This window comes from Erythrolamprus reginae, chromosome 1 (assembly GCF_031021105.1).
Source record: "Erythrolamprus reginae isolate rEryReg1 chromosome 1, rEryReg1.hap1, whole genome shotgun sequence".
NCBI classification, from domain to species: Eukaryota; Metazoa; Chordata; class Lepidosauria; order Squamata; family Dipsadidae; genus Erythrolamprus; species Erythrolamprus reginae.
Genome location: NC_091950.1, coordinates 115,117,046 through 115,122,810, shown reverse-complemented (window position 1 = coordinate 115,122,810; position 5,765 = coordinate 115,117,046).

Here is a 5,765-nt window from a genome sequence, read left to right as displayed (position 1 = left end):
TTGTTTCATATCATAAGTCAGAAAACACAATTTTGCTGTTTACAAACTTGAATCTACAGAACGGTGCTTACTTAAGATGATGAATACAGTGCAAAAATATTTATAAATTGTTCATATTAAAATGCAATGCTCTGATTGGTCCATATTCTTGATCTCAGGACACCCAAAGCTATTCTTCCTTTTCTATGAAGTGCTGAGCTTTGCAGGGTGAACAATTTTTATTCAAGGAGTACTCACAACTCCAAGAACACAGAAGAGCAAGCTTCTAATCAAGCTTTTGCTCCTTTTTGATGTTTGATGTACAGCCTCAAATCTTGTCTACGACAGATCAATACTGAACCTGTTTGCATTTAGTGTGTTATTTTTGTAACTGGGTTAGGTACTTGGATATATACAGAGGTTAGTGTTGTCTGGAAATGCCTGGAAAATAACTACAACCCTTCTACCTACTTGTATTTCACTCAAAACAGTTGAAGAAAATTCTATTTTTCAGGGTTTTTTGTTAATATAAACGGTGTCTTTTAGAATTATAGTTTAAATTATAAAATGATTGCTGGAAGTCTTTAGATATTTCAGAGAGGAGATAGTAAAGTTCTAATCCCACAATTAAGTAGAAAATAATATATTATCTCTGTGTCTGTATTCAACTATGGGAACAGATTTATAGATTAAGGTTACAAATTCCAGCAGTGGAACCCCATGGATTTTAATATACTTCCACCATAACCAACCTGTTTCACTCACAGCCTCTGTCTACCTATTAAATGGACTGTTGGATGCTGCTTAATGAACAAACAAATTCTAATTGCTCAAACTGAAAAATGAACTGTAGCATTAATATATCAGGTTAGGGGGAAATCCTCTGATATATTTAGTAATTAAGATAGTTTGTAGTAAGCTCAAGTAACAGTACTTCCACTTAAACTTGGGACCATTGAGATGCTGATTTTATGGATCATTCTAATTGATAGCTAGAGGCTTGGGTTTATTATCTGAATATAAAGGCAGAAAATATGTTATTCCGTTATTTAACAGGACTTGGCAATGCAACATCAACAGTGATATGAAAACTGCACAGAATTCCAGGTTGTTTTTATGTCTGCATATTTACATCTTTCTTTGGGTAGGATTTTAACACAAAATTTCATCTACATAACCAAAGAAATATTGTTTCCTCCTGAAGAGACGAGATGCTTTATATGTAGAATGTGTAATGGGATGTGGGGATGGCCTTGGGGAATGAGGGTAAGAGAAGCTGCAATCAGTCAAGAGAGGTAGGAGCACAAGTGGATTAACAGTCAGAGCAGTGGTGGGTCAGAGCAGTGGTGGGACGCTTGTGCGCTTGTGTCTGGGTCACCCGGAAGCTATGACCAACCCAAAAAGATAAGCCAGACACACCGGTTGAATCCAAACACAGTTTTATAATGATAAAGAGAAAAGAAGCCAACAGAAAATGTCCTTACAGATGAGGAAAACAGTGGAACTCCAAATAGATACACGAAGGCAATTGTTCATACAGAAACACAGGATCCTTGATGCCAAACGAGGCTGTTGCTAACAGACACTAACCTCCCACGGGTCTTCAAGACTGCTGGGCCACGAGCCAGGAACAAAAATGCTGAGAGAAAATGCAGATAACAGCAACTCCACTTTGATAACACTCGACGCTGCCGAAAGGGTTTGCCTGCCTTATAAACCCTTCCCTGCTAATGAGGACCACACCCAACCCCCTGGTGTTCCTCATTCAACGCTGATAATATCTATTCAGTTGATTTCTCCTTTGATCTATGTGACTCTGTCGCATACTAATGATAGCTTGTGCGTCGTCATCCAGGGACTCCAGAGAATCAAAGCTACTTGCTGGAGAGAGCCCTTCCCCAGGGCTCCCAGGCCTTTCATCAGCATCACTTTCATGACTGCTGTCTGACTGCCAAGAACTCTCCTCTCCGCTCTCAGCCTCCCCCGGGCATGGAGCCAGCAGAGACGCAGCTCGTCTTTGATCTGACTCAGGCTGAACCACAACAGCGGGTAGGCAGAGCCTTCTGACATTGCCGCTAGCAATTCTAAGAACCAGTCTGAGCCGAGAACAACCCACCACTGAGTCAGAGAAAGAAACTTAGGAAGGGCCCACCCTAATGGATCAAGCAGTTAAAAGTGGTGGAAATAAATTTGTATCTTCAAATTTACAAAATTCTATTAATGGAGCTTTACAATAAAGTAGAATTATCCCATCTAGATAAGTTTCCTATCTGGTTTACCTACAAGAGGTGACATCAATCCCTTCAGTCTGAAAAATCCTTTGGAATTAAATTCAAAGGATTCCACAGTAATCACATCAAATGATAGCCGTTTCAAAGTGGTAGCTTTACAAATGTGTCCAGAGTTTGGGAATACTTAGGATATAAAATAAAGATCAGAAATATTACTTTCTCCATTATTATTTGATAATACCAGTGATAAGAATGAAGCCAACAGCAAGAAAGCAATATCAGTAGAAAGCCAGCGAGATGGCCTTGAAATTGTTGTAGAATTCAGAAATTGATGCTGAAATGAAAAGGACAGAAGCATCACTTAAGTCCTGAAAGGGTGGTAGTATTAAGAAGAGGCCAGGGGTAAAATTCAAAAAAAATTTCCCTCTCGGTTCTGTGGGCATGGCTTGGTGGGCATGGCAGAGGAAGGATACTACAAAATCCCCATTCCCACCCCTCTCTGGGGCCCGCCAGTTGTGGTATTTGGTGGTTCTCCGAACTACTCAAAATTTCCGCTACTGGTTCTCCAAAACCTGTTATAACCCCTGGAAAAGGCTCAGACTGAGTTCTCCTTGAGTCATTCAGATATAAGATGGTGGGTAGGAAAAGCACAATCAGACCACAATAAAGTATAATTCTGTCTTCCTATGGAGATATTTTCCTAATCTGTAAGATTGTAGGGCTGACAAAATTACCGTAAACTAAAAGTCAGATAATGGTTTTTTAAAATACATTTGATGAATAGGAATTAAATGTTATCCTGTTAACCCAACTAATATCCATGTGATTGAAGAAGAATCCTATTTGAAACATAGTAGTTAAAATAAGAACGTCTTGCTAACTGAAAAGTTTGCTCATAATTTGGGAGTCTGTTGGAAGAGAAAAAAGATGCTTTGCTAGTTATTCAAGAGCTTTTTTGAAACAGACCAACAGTTTATCTAGGTCAGCACTTTGTCTTCCTTATTTAACATTGAATTTCTTCTTGGAATTGCAGAAACATGACTCTTATACTGCTTCTCCCCTATTGCCCCTTAGCAATAGAGATGACCTATCTTGCTTCTTCTAAATCTGGAAATGTCATGTATAATAGCTGTCAATGTACTTTACTTTCCATAAAATTTAACCAATCTCTTTTAAAAGTCATTTAGGCTATTGCTGTCTCCTAGCCAGCCATAATGAATAGCATGCATTAATTGTGGCTTCCAGTACAGTCATATGACTTTAATCAAGCAAAGTCTTTTTGCATAATGAGCTGATATGGACCTTATGATTAACTGGAACCTGAACTGGAAAAGCAAGATTTGACAGGTTCTGACCTGACAGTCCAGGAACCAGTAGGCCATCAGATATCTACAGATGAGACTTAGAAAGAGCAGAAACCCCTGGAGAATTAACCTGCAGATCTGGAGTCCAGAAACAGGCTGAGTCAACTCTTTTGGAAACTGAGCAGGAGAAGAACCTCAATGCTTACAGACACAAAAAGATCAAATGAGTTGAACTGAAATGTTTGCTGGGGCTTGTCAAAAAAAGGAACAACCCCAGAGGCAGTGGTGGGATTAAAATAATTTAACAACTGTTTCTCTGCCATAATGACCAGCTGGGTGGGCATGGGCATGGTGGGCATGGCCAGGGGGTGTGACAGGCAGCACTCGGCCTCCTGCACCACCACTCTGGGAGAAAAAATGGGCCATGTCAGGGATGCATCACCCCCACAAACCATTTTGGAGCTAGTAGGCTTCCCTCCCTGCAGCCTCCTGGGAGCAAAAATGGGCTGCATGCCCTACTTTGGGCCTAGAAGGCCACCCTGAAGCCTCCTGGAAGCACCATATCCTGTTTTGGTCCTAGGAGGCCTCCCTGCACTTACCTGGAAGTTCAAACGGGGTGTGTGGGGACATCTGGAAGGGGCAGGGCAGAGCAGACAGCAATTTAACTACTGGTTCACCTGAATTGGCCCAAATCAGCTGAATTCTACCACTGCCCAGAGGCAAGACTTAGGAAAATGGACATGCCTCAATCATGCCTTCTTGATTATGGGGAGTTCTGGATGATTTCTGGACTGTTTCAGGGCTATATCCATCTCTGATGTTTGTAGGTTAGAATTATCTGCATGGAACTCTGGCTTCTTCAGTAAGCCTGTTTGTTCTTTCCTCATCTTTCATCCCTGCACTGTAGTGAGATTTATAGCTACCATAAACATGTCTTATCTAAATCTGACTTTCTGGGCCTGCAATAGCTGGTACAGGACATATGCATACGGGCCATCCTAGCTAATTGTTTCTGTAATCATTTATGCTCCTTGAAATTTATTCTGGAACTTTGAGGAAGACTGCAGAATAAAATGGAGTATGAGAGGGAAGTGGAAGCTGGCTTCATTGTTCCACTCTGGATCATCCTAAGGAGATCTCCCCTCTAAATTCCCTGCCTCAATTCTGCAAATAATTGCAAATTATAAACAATAAGAAACACATAGTTCTGTGTTTCTTAGTTGATTCTTAGTTGTTCATACCATTGCATAAGATGGGATAAAAAGGCTTGTTTCTGGAGATTAATAACTAATATACATTTTACACAAACACAGCTCTACAACACTTTCTTTTCAGCAGTTCCAAGAAGAGTCCACACCCATTTGCACTACTCAGGTAATCCAGAGGGCATAGACAAACCTCCAAGTGGCCTCAATGACTCTCTAAAAGAATGCAAATGACCAGGTGTCTGCAAGGAATATAAATCCTTCCATTTCCCAACATCCAATCAGAACTGGAGAAGCATCTGGAATGAGAAGGGAAACATCTTCAAAGAAAAACAAAGAAATCCAGTTGCCTCTTGAAAAAAGTACCTTTGGGACAAGTATGACCTGGATGACTGAAAATCTCTACAGATAATAAACATTCTTCTGTAAAAATAGTGCATTTGTTTATGCATATGCTTAAAACCATTTTATATTTAAAGCCATGATTTGAATGCATAGAAGAAAGTTTCATGCCAGTAATGGAGAACCTTTCTTCCCTTGGGTGCCGAAAGACCATGGATGTGCAGTATTGCACATGCATGAATGCCCATAAGCACAATTCAATGCCTGGGGAAGGTGAAAACAGAAATGGCCTGTTTGTCAACTTCTGGTGGGCCCAGTGGGTTCGTGTTTTGCCCTCCCCAGGCTCCAAAGGCTTCCCTGGAGATCGGGGAGGGCAAAAGCATCCCCCCTCCCCCACGAGGCTCTCTGCAAGCCAAAAATGCCCTCCCAGAGCCTCTGTGCAAGTCAAAAATCAGCTGACCATTACACATGTGCACATTAGAGTTAGGGCAATGGCTCGCGTGCCAGCAGATATGGCTCCGTGTGCCACCTGTGGCACCCGTGCCATAGGTTCGCCATCACTGTTTTAGGCCAAGTCAATGAATTACTGAAAAATATTTTCTTTATGTCTGAGCCCCTTTTCTCAATTAAAGTGCTTAATACTTGGATCAGCAAAAAACTGTAGTGATATGAAATGTGCTTTCCCCATTGCCAATCCTTTTAGT